This window comes from Aquarana catesbeiana, linkage group LG06, assembly GCF_042186555.1.
Source record: "Aquarana catesbeiana isolate 2022-GZ linkage group LG06, ASM4218655v1, whole genome shotgun sequence".
NCBI classification, from domain to species: domain Eukaryota; kingdom Metazoa; phylum Chordata; class Amphibia; order Anura; family Ranidae; genus Aquarana; species Aquarana catesbeiana.
In genome coordinates, this window is record NC_133329.1 from 365,513,880 (window position 1) to 365,535,347 (window position 21,468).

Genomic DNA, 21,468 nt, shown 5'->3' on the forward strand with positions numbered 1-21,468 from the left:
TGTGTAAGCATGCACTCTGTGTGGGGTCTTTTTAAATTACCCCACCTCCGTTTCATGTTTATAATTACTAGATCATTTTTATATCTCTTATTTTAGATCAAGATACGTGCTTGCTCCTGACGAGTGGCACAACAAGCAAAACGCGTAGAGCTACCATTGTCGCGTTTCTCACCAGCGTCATGCTATTTCCTAATTTTTTGGGTTTTTGGAGGCTTATTTTGCAGGCAATACTCTTCATTATATGGTTGTGTACTAACATTTTACTGGTGTACCATGGAGAATTGTTGTATTCATTGAATCATGTATATTTGCTGCTATTATTGCTGATATTTCTCTCTATTTGTGATTGACATATTATTACTATGTGCATGTTTTATTTCCATGAATTAAATAAAATTTTCCAAGTAGTTCATCGGTTTTGTTTTTTGGACATTCACGCACTTCATTTAAAGTCCCACTTTTGTTGCTTTTTTCTTAGACTAGTATAGGGATGGAAACGCATGACCTCATCTGGTCATGGTTTCATTTAAAGTCCCACGGGATGGTCAGTCCCAAACCCTTCTCTAACATATTTTTAGTAAAAAAAATTCCCAATAAGCATATACTGATTGGTTTTCGCAAAAGTTTATTGCGTCTACAAACTATGGGATATTTTTTTTTTTTTTCAATTCATTTTCATATTTTTTTACTATTAATGGTGGCAATCAGCTACTTATAGCAGGACTGCGATATTGCAGCAGACATTCTGACACTGACACTTTTTGGGGACCAATGACACTAATACAGTGCTTAGTGCTAAAAAAAATATGCACTGTCACTGTACCAATGACACTTATGCCCTGTACACACGGTCGGACATTGATCGGACATTCCGACAACAAAATCCTAGGATTTTTTCTGACGGATGTTGGCTCAAACTTGTTTTGCGTACACACGGTCGCACAAAGTTGTCGGAATTTCCGATCGCCAAGAACGCGGTGACGTAAACCACGTACGATGAGACTAGAAAAGGCCAGTTCAGAACCAAGCGCGGCACCCTTTGGGCTCCTTTTGCTAATCTCGTGTTAGTAAAAGTTTGGTGAGAGACGATTCGCGCTTTTTCAGACTCGTGGTTTTCAGATCGTTTTCTGCTGTTCAGTTTGTGCTTGTAGGTTTGTATCTGCTCTTCAGTGCGTGCAGTCAGTTCGTATTATACTATTCAGTGCGATCTTGTCCGCTCGTTACTGTTTTTCAGGTCGCTCTTCACAGGCCTTGCTGTTCTTCAGTGCGTTCTGTTACTTCGTTCTGAGCAGCCGACCGTTTTCTAGCCATGTTGCGTATACGTACTCCTCGTAGAGTTCGTGCTGTGCGGGGGCTTGGTGTTGGGGTCCTGACCTTGACACAAGTCCAGTCCATGAACAGGGTGGGGAAGAGTTCATGGACCAAGAATTGGTTGCTTCAGCGTGACCAGTTCTCTCATATGCCTTTGCTCCGTGAGATCCGTGAGAATAGTCCTGATGATTTCAGGAACTTTCTCCGGATGACGGACCCCGTATTTCACCGTTTGTTGGCTTTGCTGACCCCCTATATTAGCAGGCAGGATACCTGCATGAGGCAAGCCATCACTCCGGAGCAGAGGCACGTCGCCACCCTGCGGTACTTGGCGTCAGGGAGAAGCCTGCAGGACTTGAAGTTCTCGACAGGCATCTCCCCCCAGGCTCTGGGTATTATTATCCCAGAGACCTGTTCTGCCATCATCCAGGTCCTGCAGAAGGAGTATATGAAGGTAAGATTTTTATCCTTTAACCTCACATTTTATTGTATTTAATGTTTGCTAATATATTGTATTTCTTTCCTCATTCCCTAATTACCATGATTGTAATATGCTGTGAATGTTCCCTTTGTCCTCATGCATGCTGGATTTTTCTTTAATTTTTTTTTTGTTGTCCTTCATACATATTTGCCTTCACTTACCTCCCCAGCATGCTCTCCAGGCCCTATATTCACCTCATGTAGTCACTTAACAATGTATTTTATCAGCTCCATAGTAGTGCTTTACCCCAAACACCCCCTAAAATGTTTTTAAATGTGATTTGTGCTTTACATTCAGGAAGAGTACCAGAGGCTTTTTTTGGGGGGTCCCCAAATCATTTGGAACCCTCCCTCCCCCCAACTGCTAAGTCAGCTGATCTCAATTCTCTATCTATCCTCAATCATCTATCTGCTGACTTTGCCAAACCCATACACACTATATCCATCTCTTTTGTGGTCAGATGTATGGATGAATTCCCCAAAGCATGTAGTGCAAGGGCCTGCCTGTATACTTTCAAATGGTACTGTTTAAAGTTTTTTTATCCTATTATTATTTTGATAGGTAATAGCAGAATGTCCAAATGTGCTCAAATGTGTACAATGTGTATTTATATCTTTGTATTATGACACTTCTTACCTGTCCAGTGGGCTGCCAATAGTGTAACTAAGGAGGGGCTGTTCCAAGTAATACACATTATTTAGGCATTCATCTCTCAATGAAGTGGAGAGGGTTACCTGTCCAAGAGCTCCCCCCCCCTATAATTTTAGAAATGGCCCATGGGGGGGGGGGGATATGATAGGTGTACCTTATACTTTGGTCTTTAAAAACTCCCTCAAATAAATGTTATCTTGATGTTGGCCAAGAATGTTTGTGTCTAATCTGCTTTCCATGTTTATGTGCAAAAAGACTAAATTTTTGTTGTTGTCCTCAACAGTTTCCTTCCACGCCACAGGAATGGCAGACTGTGGCCTCCCACTTTGCCCAGCCGTGGGACTTTCCTAACTGCGGAGGGGCAATTGATGGGAAACACGTCCACATCATCCCACCACCCAACTCGGGGTCATACTATTATAAGGGGTTCAATAGTATTGTGATGTTGGCAGTGGTTTCGGCTACTTATGAGTTCCTGTATGTGGACGTGGGGAAGAATGGCCAGATGTCCGATGGTGGAGTCATCGCCCAGACAGAGTTCTACAGGCGTCTCCAGAATGGCAGCTTGGACTTGCCACCTCCAGAAGACAATGTGGAAGGACTCCCATTTTCTTCGTTGCGGATGAAGCATTTGCGCTGGGGGGACCATCTTATGCGGCCATTCCCGATGAGGACATTCACCCCAGACCAGAGAGTTTTTAATTACCGGCTGGACAGAGCCAGAAGAGTGGTGGAAAACATGTTTGGAATCATGGCCAGCCGGTTCCGCCTATTTCTTACACCCATACATATGGCGGAGTACAAACTGTATCACATTATCCTGGCGTGCTGTGTTCTACACAACTTTTTACAGCAACATTCTGCCAACTATGCTGGCTCAGTTGGGCCTGAGGCCAGAATTCGAAATGAACCAACCCTGACGGTGCTTGAAAGTGGCCGTCCTGGCTTGCCCTCCCTGAGTGCCCGTGATGTCCGGCTAAGATACCTTGAATTCTTTGCAGGTAGGGGGGCTATCAATATGCCAGACAATGTCTAAAACCTTTTTCAAATAAAACAAAATAATTGAGCACATTTTTGGTGACATTTACTGCTTGTGTTTGTTTTAGCTGACCCTGACAGAAATGTTCTGAGTCCTGAAAATGGCGTGATTGTGTAACCTTACAAAGCACTGTTGGGTGTTATTTAATAAAGGCAAAGACACTTTGCACTACAAGTGCACTTGAAACTGCACTTTGGAGTGCAAAGTGGATTTGCCCTTAGGAAATTGTCACAGAAAACACCAATTAGAGCACCCCAAAAGTGTTCCAGCGTTGAGACAATAATCCACACATTCTTGATTAACAATCTTTTTAATACCAGCACAATCACATGTGCATTTAGAAAAGGTTTGGCAAACAAACCAACATGTTTGTTGTATAACAATTTTTGGGGTCACATTAGAAAAAGTAGAAATGTCCGTTTAAGATAAAACAGGCATGTTTAAAAACACACAAGAAAGACACAAATCTTGAACTTACAAAGTTCACATTTGGTAGAACTTGAAGGCAATATCAGACATGAGTAGTTAGGAACTGTGTTATTGCGTTCAGATGGGGTGAAGTCACCCCCGGAAAAGCCAAATTTTGAAGATGCACACAAATACCTGAATGTCAACATGTGCTAGCTGCCATCATGGGGGATCAAGGGACGTGTTTTGGGGGAGCCACCCCTTCCTCACAGCTACTTTATTATTGAGGAAGGGGTTGCACCCCCAAAACGCGTCCATTGATCTCCCGTGATGGCAGATAGCACATGTTGACACACTGTTTGCATCCTCAAAATTTGGCTTTTCTACTATTTGACAAAAAATGTTAAAATTGTAGTACACCATAAAACAAAGGGATTTGGAGGGGTTTTAAACTCTCCCCAAAACATCAATGATGTTCTTATTTTTTTGAAGAACATCATTGATGTTTTTCTGGATGTTTTCCAATGCAACATTACACCCCATGATCTCCCCGATCAGGATCTGGGCACTTTCCGAGGTGAAAGGATCTGGATCCACAACATCACGATTACCTAAAAAGATAGAAACCAAAAAAAAACATGTATTATAAATATGCCGGCATCCATCTCTCACCTGAGCCTGTGGTCGCAGACACTCACCTGTCGTGGTGCCAATTTCCACCACGTCTTCCTCCTCCTGCTCTTCTTGTCTTTGGGGGATTTCCCCTTCTTCCAGAGGTGGGGGGTCTCTGGTCTCCTCGGATGAGGGGTGTCCTCGGAGTCTTTTATCCCCTATGTAAAGAAAAAATCGTATACTTAGCACACAGATATTTGAGGGAAGAACTATAAATATGCAACATTGCTTGGAAGTGGGGTACAATTGTCTATTTTGGCTGAGTTCCAAGATGTAGAATTTTTAGTGTCCTTTGTCAAGCTTGAATACTTTACCTGTTTTGTACAAGCTTCACAGATGGAGACCCCCCTATAGTATACACTGGAGCACCTGGAGCATCTAGTTTGCCTTTCATTCTATTAACAAACACATCTATACAACCAAATTATTTTCAGACAAGTAGGCCCTAAAAAATGTTGCCAAATTCATATGGCCCAAACAATGGTGTTTTATAGGCCGAAAGAAAAATGTTTGATACGAACGAATAATGTGCCCATGAACATGAAAGTTGACATTTTTAACTGGATTAACAGTTAAGAAAAGCACATGGAGCAGCACGAATGTAATAAAGACAAAAAGAATAGGAACACAGCACAAATACTTACTTTTTTGCAGCACTCTCCGGATCTTTCTGTACTGCTCGTGTTCTCTTAATTTAAGGTCCGACCACCGCTTCCTGAGCTGATCTTTCGATCGATGTACCCCGAAATTCCGGTGCAGGCTCTTGACCACTTTCGCCATGATCTTGGCCTTTCGGACATTGGGGTTGGGGTTGGGGTAAGGTCCATACTTCCCGTCATAGTCGGCCCTCTTCAGGATGTCCACCATCTCCAACATCTCCCCAAAGGACGTATTTGATGCCTTAAATCGTCTCCTTCTGGATCGGGACATTTCAGGCTCCGGGCTTTCCTCCTCCTCCTCCTCGTTGGTGTAATTATCAGACACCTGCTCTGACTCCGCCATGTGCTCTTCCCCACTGCGCCGAAAGAGAAAGGGCGGGGAATAGACTCGAAAGAATGTCAGGGGCGGGCTGAGTTTCACGCATGCGCAGTGTCTATAAAGCGTAACATGCGTGCGTAGCACGTACGATCTGTGAGCAGAGGAAGGAGTAACGGAGGGGCCGATCGTGATAACGAAGGTAAGATTTAACACTGGGCCTATACTGCTTCTAGATTGAGGCCTGTATTTGCACAAGTTTAGAAGGCTTTAGGCTGACATTAGGGTTTGTCTTGTGTTGTGTCTTGCAGTGAAAATGGATATCTTGAAAGATAACGACTTTATGCCAATCTTCATTGATATGTTCAGGGAGCTGCCCTGTCTATAGGAGATAAACCACCCTGAATATAAGAACCAAGCAAAGAGGAAGGCAGCACTGGATCAATTGCTGGAATTTGTGAAGACGGTGATCCCCACGGCAGACATCACCTATTTGAAGATCCTAATTGGTGGCCTGAGGAGCACTTATCTAAGGGAGCGCAAGAAGGTCCAGGATTCCCAGAGATCCGGAGCTGCAGATGACATCTATGTCCCCAGGCTGTGGTACTATGACAGGCTGCATTTTCTGGCAGGTCAGACTGAACCCAGGCCAGCACTCTCCAGTCTTCCTTCCACGCTTCCTTCCCCCCCAGCTGAGGTTTCTGACACCCAACCTGGGCCTTCCAGGCAGCAACATGTGGAGGAGCCCAGCTTGAGCCAGGTATAGCATTCCTCTAAATATTTCTGGTTGTCCAATCAATGATGTTAACTAGATGTTAGTTTGGAGTACTAATTTATGATTGTGATTGATGATGCAAAAACTAAAACCATGTCCCTTTTTCATACACAGGGAAGTCTCAGCCAGGAGGTGGCCGGGCCAAGCAGGCTGCCTGATATCGAGGTCCCTCCCCTACACCCGCAAAGACAAAGTGGCAGGAAGAGGAGTAACCTGGAGGAGGCTGCCATAGGCCTCTTTTGGAAGGCTACAGAGGCCCTGAGAAGCCCCCACAGTGTGGAGGAGGACTTTGCTGGCATAACTGCCTGCAAAATGATACAGATGGAGGAGGGCCAACGACTCCTGTGTGAGTTCCTAATTTTGGAAGCTCTCAATAAGGGGTTGAGGGGCCAAATAACATCTGCTACCCACATTTGTGACCTGACACATAGTCCTCCTCCTCCTCCTCCTCCAGGTCCTCCTCCTCATCCTGCTCCTCCTCCTCCAGGTCCTACTCCTCCTCCTGCCACATCTCCAACACCAGAGCCACAGCCGGGAAGGAAGCGTGGAAAGAAGACCAGAGAGTGATGAACCTGGGTTCAGTCTGGTCTGGCAAAAGATGCAGCCTGTTGTAGTACCACAGCCTGGGGACACAGATGTCATCTGCTGCTTTCATGATCTCTGGGACTTCTGGACCAGACTACACTCCCTTAGATATGGACTCCTCAGGCCACCAATTTTGATGTTAAATAATTGATGTCTGCCCTGGGGGTCCAAGGCTTCGCCAATTTCTGCTGTTTCTCCAGCGTTGCCTCCCTCTTTGTTTGGTTCTGAGCCCTTAATAAAGGATTTTTTGTTTCAATTATACTCGCCTATGTGTGTTTTCCTTCAAAAAGGACAGTTTGTGAGGATTCAGGTACATTTCAAAAATACAATGTGAAATTAACCACTTCAGCCCCGGAAGGATTTACCCCCTTCCTGACCAGAGCACTTTTTCCAATTTGGCACTGCGTCGCTTTAACTGCTAATTGCGCGGTCATGCAATGCTGTACCCAAACGAAATTTGGGTCCTTTTCTTCCCACAAATAGAGCTTTCTTTTGATGGTATTTGATCACCTCTGCCGTTTTTATTTTTTGCGCTATACACGGAAAAAGACCGAAAATTTTGAAAAAAAATGATATTTTCTACTTTTTGTTCTAAAAAAAAATCCAATAAACTCAATTTTAGTCATACATTTAGGCCAAAATGTATTTGGCCACATGTCTTTGGTAAAAAAAATGTCAATAAGTGTATATTTATTGGTTTGCGCAAAAGTTATAGCGCCTACAAACTAGGGTACATTTTCTGGAATTTACACAGCCTTTAATTTATGACTGCCTATGTCGTTTCTTGAGGTGCTAAAATGGCAGGGCAGTACAAAACCCCCACAAATGACCCCATTTTGGAAAGTAGACACCCCAAGGAAATTGCTGAGAGGCATGTTGAGCCCATTGAATATTCATTTTTTTTGTCCCAAGTGATTGAATAATGACAAAAAAAAAAATTACAAAAAGTTGTCACTAAATGATATATTGCTCACACAGGCCATGGGCATATGTGGAATTGAACCCCAAAATACATTTAGCTGCTTCTCCTGAGTATGGGGATACCACATGTGTGGGACTTTTTGGGAGCCTATCCGCATACGGGGCCCCGAAAACCAATCACTGCCTTCAGGATTTCTAAGGGCGTACATTTTTGATTTTACTCCTCACTACCTATCACAGTTTTGAAGGCCATAAAATGCCCAGATGGCAAACCCCCCCCCCCCCCAAATGACCCCATTTTGGAAAGTAGACACCCCAAGCTATTTGCTGAGAGGCATGTTGAGTCCATGGAATATTTTATATTTTGACACAAGTTGCGGGAAAGTGACAATTTTTTTTTTTTTTTTTGCACAAAGTTGTCACTAAATGATATATTGCTCACACAGGTCATGGGCATATGTGGAATTGCACCCCAAAATACATTCTGCTGCTTCTCTTGAGTACGGGGATACCACATGTGTGGGACTTTTTAGGAGCCTAGCCGCGTACGGGACCCCGAAAACCAATCACCGCCTTCAGGATTTCTAAGGGTGTACATTTTTGATTTCACTCTTCACTGCCTATCACAGTTTCGGAGGTCATGGACACAAACCCCCCCCCAAATGACCCCATTTTGGAAAGTAGACACCCCAAGCTATTTGCTGAGAGGCATGGTGAGTATTTTGCAGCTCTCATTTGTTTTTGAAAATGAAGAAAGACAAAAAAAAAAATTTTTTTTTTCTTTTTTTAATTTTCAAAACTTTGTGACAAAAAGTGAGGTCTGCAAAATACTCACTATACCGCTCAGCAAATAGCTTTGGGTGTCTACTTTCCAAAATGGGGTCATTTGGGGGGTTTTGTGCCACCTGAGCATTCCATGGCCTCCGAGACTGTGATAGGCAGTGAAGAGTGAAATCAAAAATTTAGGCCCTTAGAAAGCCTGAAGGTGGTGCTTGGTTTTCGGGGTCCCATACGCGGCTAGGCTCCCAAAAAGTCTCACACATGTGGTATCCCCGTACTCAGGAGAAGCAACAGAATGTATTTTGGGGTGTAATTTCACATATTCCCATGGCATGTTTGAGCAATATATCATTTAGTGACAACTTTGTGCAAAAAAAAAAAAAAAAAATTTGTCTCTTTCCCGCAACTTGTGTCACAATATAAAATATTCCATGGACTCGACATGCCTCTCAGCAAATAGCTTGGGGTGTCTACTTTCCAAAATGGGGTCATTTGGGGGGGGTTTGAACTGTCCTGGCATTTTATGCACAACATTTAGAAGCTTATGTCACACATCACCCACTCTTCTAACCACTTGAAGACAAAGCCCTTTCTGACACTTTTTGATTACATGAAAAAATTATTTATTTTTGCAAGAAAATTACTTTGAACCCCCACACATTATATATTTTTTTAAAGCAAATGCCCTACAGATTAAAATGGTGGGTGTTTCATTTTTTTTTTTCACACAGTATTTGCGCAGCGATTTTTCAAACGCATTTTTTGGGGAAAAAACACACTTTTTTACATTTTAATGCACTAAAACACACTATATTGCCCAAATGTTTGATGAAATAAAAAAGATGATCTTAGGCCGAGTACATGGATACCAAACATGACATGCTTTACAATTGCGCACAAACGTGCAGTGGCAACAAAATAAATACATTTTTAAAAGCCTTTAAAAGCCTTTACAGGTTACCACTTTAGATTTACAGAGGAGGTCTACTGCTAAAATTACTGCCCTCGATCTGACCGTCGTGGTGATACCTCACATGCATGGTGCAATTGCTGTTTACATTTGACGCCAGACCGACGCTTGCGTTCGCCTTAGCGCGAGAGCAGGGGGGACAGGGGTGCTTTTTTTTTTTTTTTTTTTTTTTTTCTTTATTATTTTTTTGCTTTTTTATCTTATTTTAAAACTGTTCCTTTCATTTTTTTTTTTTTTTTTTTTAATCATTTTTATTGTTATCTCAGGGAATGTAAATATCCCCTATGATAGCAATAGGTAGTGACAGGTACTCTTTTTTGAAAAAATTGGGGTCTATTAGACCCTGGATTTCTCCTCTGCCCTCAAAGCATCTGACCACACCAAGATCGGTGTGATAAAATGCTTCCCCAATTTCCCAATGGCGCTATTTACATCCGGCGAAATCTAAGTCATAAAATGCTCGTAGCTTCCGGTTTCTTAGGCCATAGAGATGTTTGGAGCCACTCTGGTCTCTGATCAGCTCTATGGTCAGCTGGCTGAATCACCGGCTGCATTCTCAGGTTCCCTGTTGAGACAGGAGAGCCAGAGAAAAACACGGAAGACGGTGGGGGGGGGCATTCTCTCCCACTGCTTGTAAAAGCAGTCTAGAGGCTAATTAGCCACTAGGATTGCTTTTACATGAATGCCGACAGCTGGCTGAAAAGAATGATACCAAGATGATACCTAAACCTGCAAGCATCATTCTGGTATAACCACTCAAAGTCGTGAATGGTGTACCTGAAGACAAAAAAATGGTTAACAATAAAGCACAGTAAACGGTAAAGTATAAAAAATTGCATACCTGAAAAGCAAACATGATAAAACATAATAACAATAAAACATTGCAGAATAGAATACAGTAAAAAAGAGCAGAACAATAGAGAGAATAGAGAGAGAACAATAAAACGACAACTATTATTTTTTATTTTATATTTTTGTTTGTGTTTTTTTTTTTTTTTTACACTTTTTTTGTAACTGTAACTTTTATAACTGTAACCGGTTCCAGGTTCGGGTCTCTCAAAATGCGATGGCATCTTGGGAGACCCTGTGAAAGTGTGTCCTAGTCTGTGCAATGCTGTACCCTACGCTAATACTCAACTAGTGAATGGTAGCGTTCAAAACATTCACCAATGCAAAGACCAGGATTGACAGGAGGGACAATAATAAGCGGGTGTCACGCCTATATCTGCGTTTGCTGCAGACACAACATCTTTTTTGGGGGGGTTCGTTGGGTAGGGGTACTCGGGAGGACATAAAAATGCCTCTCATGCAGCTGACTGCATTTGGTTGGGGATGTGAATGGGGGAAGTACGGGCGCTGCAGAAGTGGTGGGTTCCCAATTAGGATTGGCGAATGCAGCAGGAAGGGCATTATGGGCACGACGGGCCTGTGTTTGTTTTTTTGGTGGCAGCGGGACACTATTTGTGCTTGCCACCTCACCAGCTTGAACTGCACTTATGGGACTCGCCACGTCACCAAGTGTTACTGCAGTGCTGGTTTGACTACGACCGGGGTGTACTAGGCCGCTGGCGCTTGCCAGTTCACAAAAACGCTACCAAAAAAACTGTTAACGATCGCAGGGATCAGGCCTGACTCTGCGAACGCTGCAGTTATGCGTTTAGTGTTTTGTAAGTGACAGTGATCGATCGATACTGCACTTGGGTGGGCTGGGCTGGGCCGGGCGGAGGGGCAAAACGCAGGTGCTAGCAGGTATCTGGGCTGATCCCACTAACACTGCGTTTTTGGGAACCCTAAACTGCTGGGGACACCAGTATAGATCTGATTGGATCAGATCAGATATTGATCAGTTCAGATACTATACCACTAAGGGAGGTGTACGGTGCGTGCGTGGGTGTTAGCGCTACTGGCACTAACCTGACGCTGCCTGGGGCTGGTGCTTGCCAGTTCACCAAAACGCTACCAAAAAAACTGTTAGCGATCGCAGGGATCAGGCCTGACTCTGCGAACGCTGCAGTTATGCGTTTAGTGTTTTGTAAGTGACAGTGATCGATCGATACTGTACTTGGGTGGGCTGGGCTGGGCCGGGCGGAGGGGCAAAACGCTGGTGCTAGCAGGTATCTGGGCTGATCCCGCTAACACTGCGTTTTTGGGAACCCTAAACTGCTGGGGACGCTAGTATAGATCTGAACGGATCAGATATTGATCCGATCAGATACTATACCACTAAGGGAGGCGTATGCTGCGTGCGTGGGTGTTAGCGGTACTGGCGCTAATCTGACGCTGCCTGGGGCGACGCATATCACCGCCGGGCGATCAGGGGGCTAAACCTTTATTCGGTAATAAACGGCGGGTGCCCTGACACTATAAAAAATAAACGAACTAACCAGCGTCACCCGTAACGGGTATACGGTGATCAGTGGTGAAAGGGTTAACTAGGGGGCAATCAAGGGGTTAAAACATTTATTAGATAGTATATGGGGGTCCCTGTCGCTATAAAACGCTGACGGCGAACCTAAATATTTAGGTCCCTAACTAGCGTCACCAGCGACACTAATACAGCGATCAGAAAAATGATCGCTTAGCGACACTGGTGACGGGGGGTGATCAAGGGGTTAAAACTTTATTAGGGGGGGTTAGGGGGGTATCCTAGACCTAAAGGGGGCCTAACACTCACTGCCCTAACACTGTAACTGTCACAAACTGACACCAATACAGTAATCAGAAAAAAAAAAAAAAAAAAAAACCTGCTTGGTGTCAGTTTGTGACAGGGGGGGGTGATTGGGGGGGGATCGGGGGGCGATCGGGGGGGGATCGGGGTGTTTTGTGTGCCTGGCATGTTCTACTGTGTGTGTGTGTGTTGGTGCACTCACATTACAGTCTTCTCTCCTCGGCCCGGAACGGAAAATACCGAGCCGAGGAGAGATGACATCATTTCCTCTGCCTCTGTGTACAATACAGAGGCAGGGAAATGATCCCATTGGCTGGGAGCGATCGCGAGGGGGGGGGCCACGAATGGATGGCCTCCCCCTCACCACCGATCGCCGGGGGAGATTTGCCGACCGCCGCAGGCACCGGGGGGGGGTCCGATCGGACCCCCCACCCACAGGCAGGCAAGGACGTACCTGTAAGTCCTTTTGCCTGCCCGTGCCGCTCTGTCGACGTACATCGTCGTGCGGCGGTCGGCAACTGGTTAACAAGGGACACCAACACCAAACAATCTCATTGAGATTCAATAATATAAGATATCAATGGTGTTGTGGTAACTTGACACACAAAACACACCCAAAAATATTAGGGAGTAAAACTAACAAAAAAAAAAAAAACAAAGATCAGCCTTGAAAAAAATACAAACCCAAAAAAAAAAAAAAAAACAGCCTTTAAATAAAAAAAAAAAAAAAAAAGAAAACAACCACAAAAAAAATTTGGTCAGATGTGACAAATCAAAATATATTGAGGGAATCCCGCTAAATAATAAAGAAAGAAGTTTGTGAGAAGTCTGCGTGAATATAAGCAGCAAAACTACTTTATTCTTCTCACATTATAAAGAAGAAGAGAGTGCGCTGTATTAAACCATCTTTTACATTGCAGCGTGACGAAAGTGCTGTATCCATTGCGAACGCTAATTTTATCAGACTGAGCTGTTCCGTCTCGGAATTTCTTCTGAGCATGCATGGCAGTTTGTGCGTCGGAACAGGCCACACACGGTCAGAATTGACGCGATTGGATTTTGTTGTCGGAAAATTTTATAGCCTGCTCTCAAACTTTGTGTGTCGGAAAATCTGATGGAAAATGTCCGATGGAGCCCACACACGGTCAGAATGTCCGACAACACGCTCCGATCGGACATTTTCCATCGGAAAATCCGACCGTGTGTACGGGCATAAGAGATTTCCAAGCTCAAACTTACTAACCAGCCAGCGACCAACCAAATCGACCTCTCTATTCGTTAAGAACAAGGGTTTAGTTTGCACACATTTGCAAATACATGGGTAAGCTACAGGCCCCGTCAAGGCACCCTGTTTTCTGTACTCCCTAACTCTAACTTCTGAGTCTCCACAATGGGAGCACATGCATTTCAATGGATAGGCAGAGGGCAGATGAGCCTGGAAGGAGCCCACCCCTCCTTATAGGTACAGGGGCACATTGGACACCCAGCACATACCCTTTTTGCCTGAAAATAAGCCCTAACCCAAAAATAAGACCTAGCGTTATTTTCGGGGATGCTTGCGATATATGTCCTACCCGGAAAATAAGCCCTAGTTAAAGTCGTTGTAAAAAACATGTAATCCGTTTTGTAAAAAGATTATATAATATGTAGTGTGTTCCTTTTGTAACTTTATTGTGGAAAATACCTTATTCACGTGGCCTGCCGGAGATCTTCTCCTCTCCTCCCAGCTGATGTCAGCGGCCCCTCCCTCTGCGGTGTTCGGAGCGGGGCTGATGTTAGTGGGGATCTCGGCCCCTCCCTCCGCGGTGTTCAGAGCGGGGAAGAAGAGCTCCGGTGGTCAAGTGATTGCACAGCTGCGCTGTAAATAAGTTATTTTCCAAAATAAAGTTACAAAAGGAGACACACTGCTCATTATATAATCTTTTTAAAAAAACGCATTATATAATTTTACAATGACTTTAACCAAGGTTTATTTTTGGGATTACAGAATGTCATAATGCTGACTCCTGAGCTGACAGTGGGAGAGGTGGGGAGAAGACAGGTGGACAAAGGAACTTTAAAAAAATACATTTTATTGTTTTATTCCATGTTTTTTAGAACATAGAGAGGAGTAAATGACACAGCAAAAGCACTGTGCTGTCTATCATGCTTTAAAGGATCAGGATATTTATTTTCTTCAAGAAGAAGATGACGTGACTGTATTTAATAAAATGTAGATTATTGTACATACCGTAAATAAATAAGACATCCCCCGAAAATAAGCCCTAGTGTGTTTTTGTAGCAAAAATTAATATAAGACCCGGTCTTATTTTTGGGCAAACACGTTAGCGCTATGGCAGCAAAGATGACAGTGCATTGTCTAACCAATTAGTACTATGCTGTCATAGTACTAATGACACTGGCTGGGAATGGATTAACATCAGGGGCGATTAAAGGGTTAACTGTGTGCCTAACCAGTGTTTTACTATACTGTGGGAGGTGCTTTTACTAGAGGAAGAGATGGAATTTATTCCCTGCCTTGCAGGGACACGAATTCCGTCCCTTCCCTCCTGTCAGAACAGCGATCTGTCTTGTTTACATAGGCAGATCGCAGTTTTGTCACTCTGTCTAACGATCGACGGGTGCCGTGTGTAATCACGGTGGAAGCGAGCCGCCGCCAGCACCCGGAAGTGTTAGATCATGTATGTAAAAGTGACCTGGCGCACAGTGCCGCCCTGTAGCAGTAAAACTGCTATAGGGCGGACCTGAAGCGGTTAATGGAATGATCTAAAAACAGCAGATGTGCCTAAATCCATAATGACCAATCATCTATCAATATCTCTCTTAGCTTCTTAAAGTTCATTTCCAATTGGCTGATTTTGGTTACTATTACACCTTTCACTATGGGATTGTTTTGTTTGCAATTCCAGTACAGTGCAATATACCAAAGCCTGACTTGTTTTGTATGACTGTCTGAGAGATTTTATTGAAACCGTCACAATAAACTAAACAGTGTTATATTTATAGGCATTTATTCTCTTCCACCTTTTCACCCCTTTTAAAAAAAATGAAACAAAAAAAAAATGTGTTTCTTAAAGCGGTTTTGGAATATAAAGGGGAAGAAAATCCCGGTGTCGCTTTGACAGTGTAATATTTTATTTGTATACAAATCAGCCCGGGCTAGTTGTCTTGACAAGCATGCAGAGCTTGGATGCTGAATGAAATATAACTCTTTATTTTCCTTGCAGCATTTGTGGTTTACAGAGATAGAAAATCCATTAGTTCAGAGGTGCTGCAGGCAATTTGCGCTCAGTGATGATCTGCTGCTGTCAGGCGTTAGAGTAACATGCTTGCTTGTCAAATATTTTTGCAAGCTCATTAGCAGGACTACAATAGGCTTTTGTGTTTGATAAATGAAGCCTGTGAATAATGGACAATTTTAGGGAAGAAGAACACTTTTTTTTTCTGTGGCCTAGTGGAACTCATTGTCATTCGATTAGAAATTAACTTTAAACATGTTAGGAAATGGGATATGTGTGGCCTAATGAAGGCTGATGCTTGGATGACAAAAGGTAAGGAACACCATGACACAAATCCATCATCATAGGTTTGATCAAACACAGGATTTTTCTATAGAGAATATGCCAAATTCTTTGTCAAAGAACAGGATTGTGAGTGCATTTTATGTATTGCTGTTCCTGAGGGTGCTGTTGAACACTTTAAAGGAAAGCTGATGCAAACCTGTCCAATTCAAACTGAGCGTATGATGAAAACAGCTTGAGTTAAGGTTACTTTCAATGAAAACTACGTCAGAATGATCAGCAGAGATAGAGGCAACCGATCTCGACTTTTTCTGTAAAAGTTAAGTGTAATCTGTGTGACAGACCAAACCAGGACAGGGGCTTTTGGAGGGGACTGCAGGGTGGCCTCTTGCCTACTGACTATGGGCCCCGGCTTTTAAGGGAACACTACTCTTTGGGAGGTGTGTGCCTGGCGGACCCTTGGAGTGGTCTTGTTTTTGATTCAAGTCCAAGTCTCCCCAAAACACACAGACTCTGGGAACTGGAGGACGCAGACACATATTTAGGGCCTCTAAGCCCAAAACCAGCAATGACTGCTTTGGATTGTGACATTCAGAGCAGATGTTAATATCATCAGCTCAAAGCAACCTAATTCTGAGGGCTCCTCACATAATCTGTTTAAGGTGTTAGGTTTTAAGTGTCTTTCTCTCATTGTGTGCCTCCTAGGTGTGCATTCCCATTGTTAATTGAGTCACCTATTGTTTCTGTCTGTCTGCTCATCTTGGAGAGGTGATTAATATTGTGATATTACCACTCTACCTTGTTATGGAACCATTGTGGGATGTTATGTGTTTATGTTGATTAGCTTACGGGTAATTAGATTACTGTCAGCTATTAGTTGCTAGATGTGATTAACATTATGTGTATGTTGGATGCTCCTTAACTATGTTAATTATACTCCTGTTTACAGTTTGTATTGTTAGGGTAATGTGATCAGGCCCCACCTGAACTTTTGTGATATTTAAATTCTGTGTGAGTTTTCAATAAAGTGAGTCCCAGTTCCAGAGTACCTAAGCTAGTGTTGGCTAGATTCGTTGGTGCTCAGCTATAATACCTGGTTCTTGGGTCCAGATTGGAGGAAGCTGTATCTTGACGGAACCACCCAAGCTGGGTGCTGGACAGTTTGGTCACAATCTGTCCTTACCTTATTGGTCCTTTAATGTGATAGGTGCAGTGGCCTATCTATATGGAACCACAACATGGCTGACTCTAGTCTAGAAGAAAGTCTGTTGATTGGGGGAGAGGTTTTCATTTTGAGTGACTTTATCATGGCTGATATTAACTGGATTTTTAAAACTGTACTTACAAGCAGGAGCATAGATATAATGGAAGCACTGAATGGGGCTTCTCTGTTAACAAAAGCTCAACCAGAGGACATCATATCTTACACCTGGCACTTACAAATGGTGATGAATTATGTATTGTTGAGTTGGGTTACAATTTGGGTTCTAGTGATCACCAATAGTTTGATATTAAAAGAAGAGGTGAAAATTCATACACCAAAACAAGTTTGGAATTTCAAAAAGACACAAAATGGCAGGTGTCAATAGCGAGCGGGCACTATTGAAGTCTACGGTCCTGGAGACAAACTAGTACGAGTGAATGGAAGAAAGAAGTAAGGAGAATGGTAAAGGAGAAAAAAAAACAACATATAGGAGATATAAGGAAAGAGAAAGTTTAGCTGATAAAGAAGTGGATACAAATAGACAAAAAAGGCTTAACATATTATCAGTGCTGCTAAAACACAGAAATAGGAAGGAATGATTGGATCCATTAAAAATGGAGACAGAGACTTTTTAGGTACTGTACATCAGTGATGCGCATGAACTGTGTAAACCACTTTTGTGACGGTAGACCTGGATATGGCAAACCATTTAAACAATTACTTTAGTTAAGTAATTTCAGAAATAACTGACACTAACAAAAACAAGTTGTGGATTCATATTGGTCCTAGTGATCAAGATACATTTTTAGGAATCTCCAAAGGCAGCGGTAGCAACGGAACTGGCTCAGTTAAAGTCTAATAAAGCAATGAGTCCTGATAGTATTCATCCAAGATTTCTTAAAAACTTCCAGTTATAGTTGTGGGACCATTAGCTGAACTTTTTATTCAATCTCTTCTAAAAAGAGAAGTTCCCCATGACTGGTGGACAGCTAATATTATACCTATCCACAAGAAGGGTAGTAAGAAAGAAGCTAGCAACTACAGGCCAATGAGTTTAACATCTGTTGTAGTTAAAATAATTGAATAACTCCTAAAAAGAAGGATCAATGATCACTTAAAAACACACAACTTGTTGAACCCGCATGGCTTTACTGAGGACAAATCGTATCAGACTAACCTGATTGAATTTTTTGACTATATCACAAATGTTTTAGAGCAGGGTGCTGAAGAAGAGTTGACACTGAATGCACAGGAGGCGTTTTCGGGATTGTCACTAATCATAGATCTCCACTTGCTCTCCCTCTGCTATAGGCAGCATTTGTTCAGCTGTCTTAGTGGTATAAATGTTCAGAAATTTTACTTATAGCCCGTAACATGCCTATCGCAGTCTTACTCAGGCTGTAAAAAAATGTATGTTTCCTCTTCTAAAAACGCGAGCTAAAGGAAGTCTGTAAAATGTGACAATTATATATATAATATTATTTTATATATAAAGTGGTTGTAAAGGTAAGACTTTTTTACCATATTGCATTCCCCTTATACTTGCATTTCTCAATCCAGTGTTGTGCCCATCTGCAGTGGCATTGGTCTTTCTTCTCACAGGACAGAGAGGCAACCGTGGGTCCCCAGAAGGAAGAGGTTTGGGGCTGATTTGTGCAGTATCATTGCTCAGAGCAGGTAAGTATAGCATGTTTATTGTTTTAGAAAAAAAAATTTGATTTTATAACCGCTTTAGGGCATGATCAATGTATATGATGATCAATGATGATGTTCTCTTGTAAAAGATCACCCACTGTGTATTGTGATTTTATTAGTAAAACATGCCTCTGTAGTTCTCTAATTTAGCCACATATGTCCACAGGTGGCTGGGAGAGGCAAACAAAGAAAACAAAAGTCATCACTTTTCATTCTAAGACCTCATTCACATGGAACAAGGAATTTGTGCCCCATGTGTGGGCCGTGTTTACCCGCACGGGAGAGGCTGAGATCTCCCTCTGATAGTAGAGAGGGGGGGAGAGAGGAGAGATAGTGGATGACGGAGGCATGTAAGCTGACCATGGTATCGGGGGCTCAGCAGCCATTAGAAGGCAGGGAGGAGAGGAGGGGGAGAGAGAAGAGACAGCGGATGGCGGAGGCATGTAAACTGACCACGATATCAGGGGCTCAGCAGCCATGAGAAACGTGGTCAGTTTGCAGAGGAAAGGGCAGAACCAGGCAGGGTCAACCAGGTTGTTTACAGCTTACAGAGGGACAGGTTAGACAGCACAAGCATGGGAAACAGGATCTCTTTTTTGAGGGGGGGGGGGTTACAACCACTTTAACCCATGTCTCCTCAAGTCCTGTTTGCCAGATTATTGTGCTTCATACATTATCCCTCTATCGCTACTTGAAATTGACCTTGGCTTGTGACCCAAACTACAAAACTCTTCTCCTGCATTGACCTTGGCTTTTGACCCTGACTACGAAACTCTCCTCCTGCATGGACCTTTGCTTGTGACCCCGACTATGGAACTCTTCTCCTGCATCAACCTGTGACCCCGACACTGATCATCAGTCTAGTAGTTCAGACAATTCAACACCTTAAAGAACTGAGAACTGTGTTTTGCCTGACGTTTTCGGACATTGGTTACCACTCACTACAGGCATTGTCCTAACAGCCACTAATTAAACTTAGGTTAGTTCCTGACTAACAGGGTGCTGCCTAATGAGTTCCCCAACACAGACAGGCAGCACATACATTTTTAGTGCTCTTTCATCCTTTTCACACAGCAACAAGGTCCCACAGCAGAAAGAGCAAGAAAGAGAGCACTGAGCATCAGTCAGTTCACATATTACCGTATATACTCGAGTATAAGTCGAGATTTTCAGCCCTTTTTTTTGGGCTGAAAGTGCCCCCCTAGATTTATACTCGAATCATCGCCGTATGCCTACATGATCAGTGTGTCATGCAGGCAGACGGCGGCCAGGGTGTGCTACATACCATTCGGCAACCTCTCACTGTTCAAAAGCCGTGCCTCCTCCTCGCCTGTGATAGGCAGAAAACTCCATTTCCCAGCAGCCTATCACGGACATTCTCTCATCCTCGTCCATGGTATGAGGATGAGAGAATGTCCGTGATAGGCTGACGGCTGACCACTGGGAAATTGAGTTTTCTGCCTATCACGGATGAGGAGGAGGTGCAGCTTTTGAACAGTGAATGGCCGCCGAATAGTAATAGCACACGCTGATCGGTGGATGCAGAGCGGCACATGGAGGCATGCACAGGACACAGGTAGGATGTACACATAGACATAAAAAGAGAGAGGGGCGCACCGGCCATGTGCATTATCTTTTGTAAAACATTTATTAAATAAAATAATAAAAGAAATTACTCACAAGCAGTAGTACAATCAGGTGCCATAAAACTCGAGCAGCAACAAGCAGCAAATAGTTATAGTGATGAGCGAAGCTTTCCAAAGGTCTTAGAGGAACATACAGGCATCACTACTAGCTAACGCGTTTCGAAGGGCACGTCCCTTCTTCATCAGAGCTCACTGCTGAGCTCTGATGCAGTACTGATTCACAAATTTTTAAGCAGAATGTTAAAGAAGAAAGAAAAAAAAACAAAAAAAAAAAAAAAAGGGAAAACCAAACACATACAAATCAATGGTAATAAAGATAGCAGCAGAGTTAGTGAGATAAGACAGAGGGAGAGCTAGGGGGGAATGTAGGGGGGGGGGAATACTAATCACAGAGCGGTCGTAAAACTTTAGCATAATGTGTAAGGAAACCAATATCTAAATTCAGGCCATTATTCTTCGTGTCAAAAAGAAGTATCATTCTTAGTTCAAACGTTTTCCTTTCCTGGATAGTTCTGAAATTCCCTTTAAGAACTAAGACATTGAGGTCTTCTATGGTGTGGTCCGATTGTGAGAAATGATGTCCCACAGGTGTGCATAAACTGTCTTCTTTATGTTCTTTGATGGTATGTCTGTGCAAATTCATCCTCGCTTGCAACTTCTGTCCTGTTTCACCAACATAAGATCCTTTGCTGCACCTTTTGCATTGGATGAGGTACACAACATTACTTGAGGTACAGCTGTAAGATCCCATGATATTGAAGGTCCCATTTGTGTGTGTAACACTTTTGGATAGATTTATCTGGTTGCATAGTTTGCAGCGTTTTTTATTGCAGGGTTTGCTACCATTATTTGTGACTTCATAATCAGAGTGAAGTTTCCTGCTGATTAGTTTGTGTCTGAGGTTGGGTGGTTGTCTGAAAGCCAATAATGGGGTTTGTTGGAATATTCCTTTCAGAGTTTCATCCTCTGTTATAATGGGTTGTAAATCTTTGATTATCTTTTTGATCCCTTCAAGTGCTGGGTTGTATGTGGTGACTAGAGGTACTCGGTTATTTGTTTTTTTCTCTGTGTATTGGAGGAGATTTTCTCTTCGGGTTTTCAAGGCTGTGTTTATGCTGTTGTTTATGGTTTTGTCTTTGTAACCTTTCTTATGGAAGGAGTCTGCC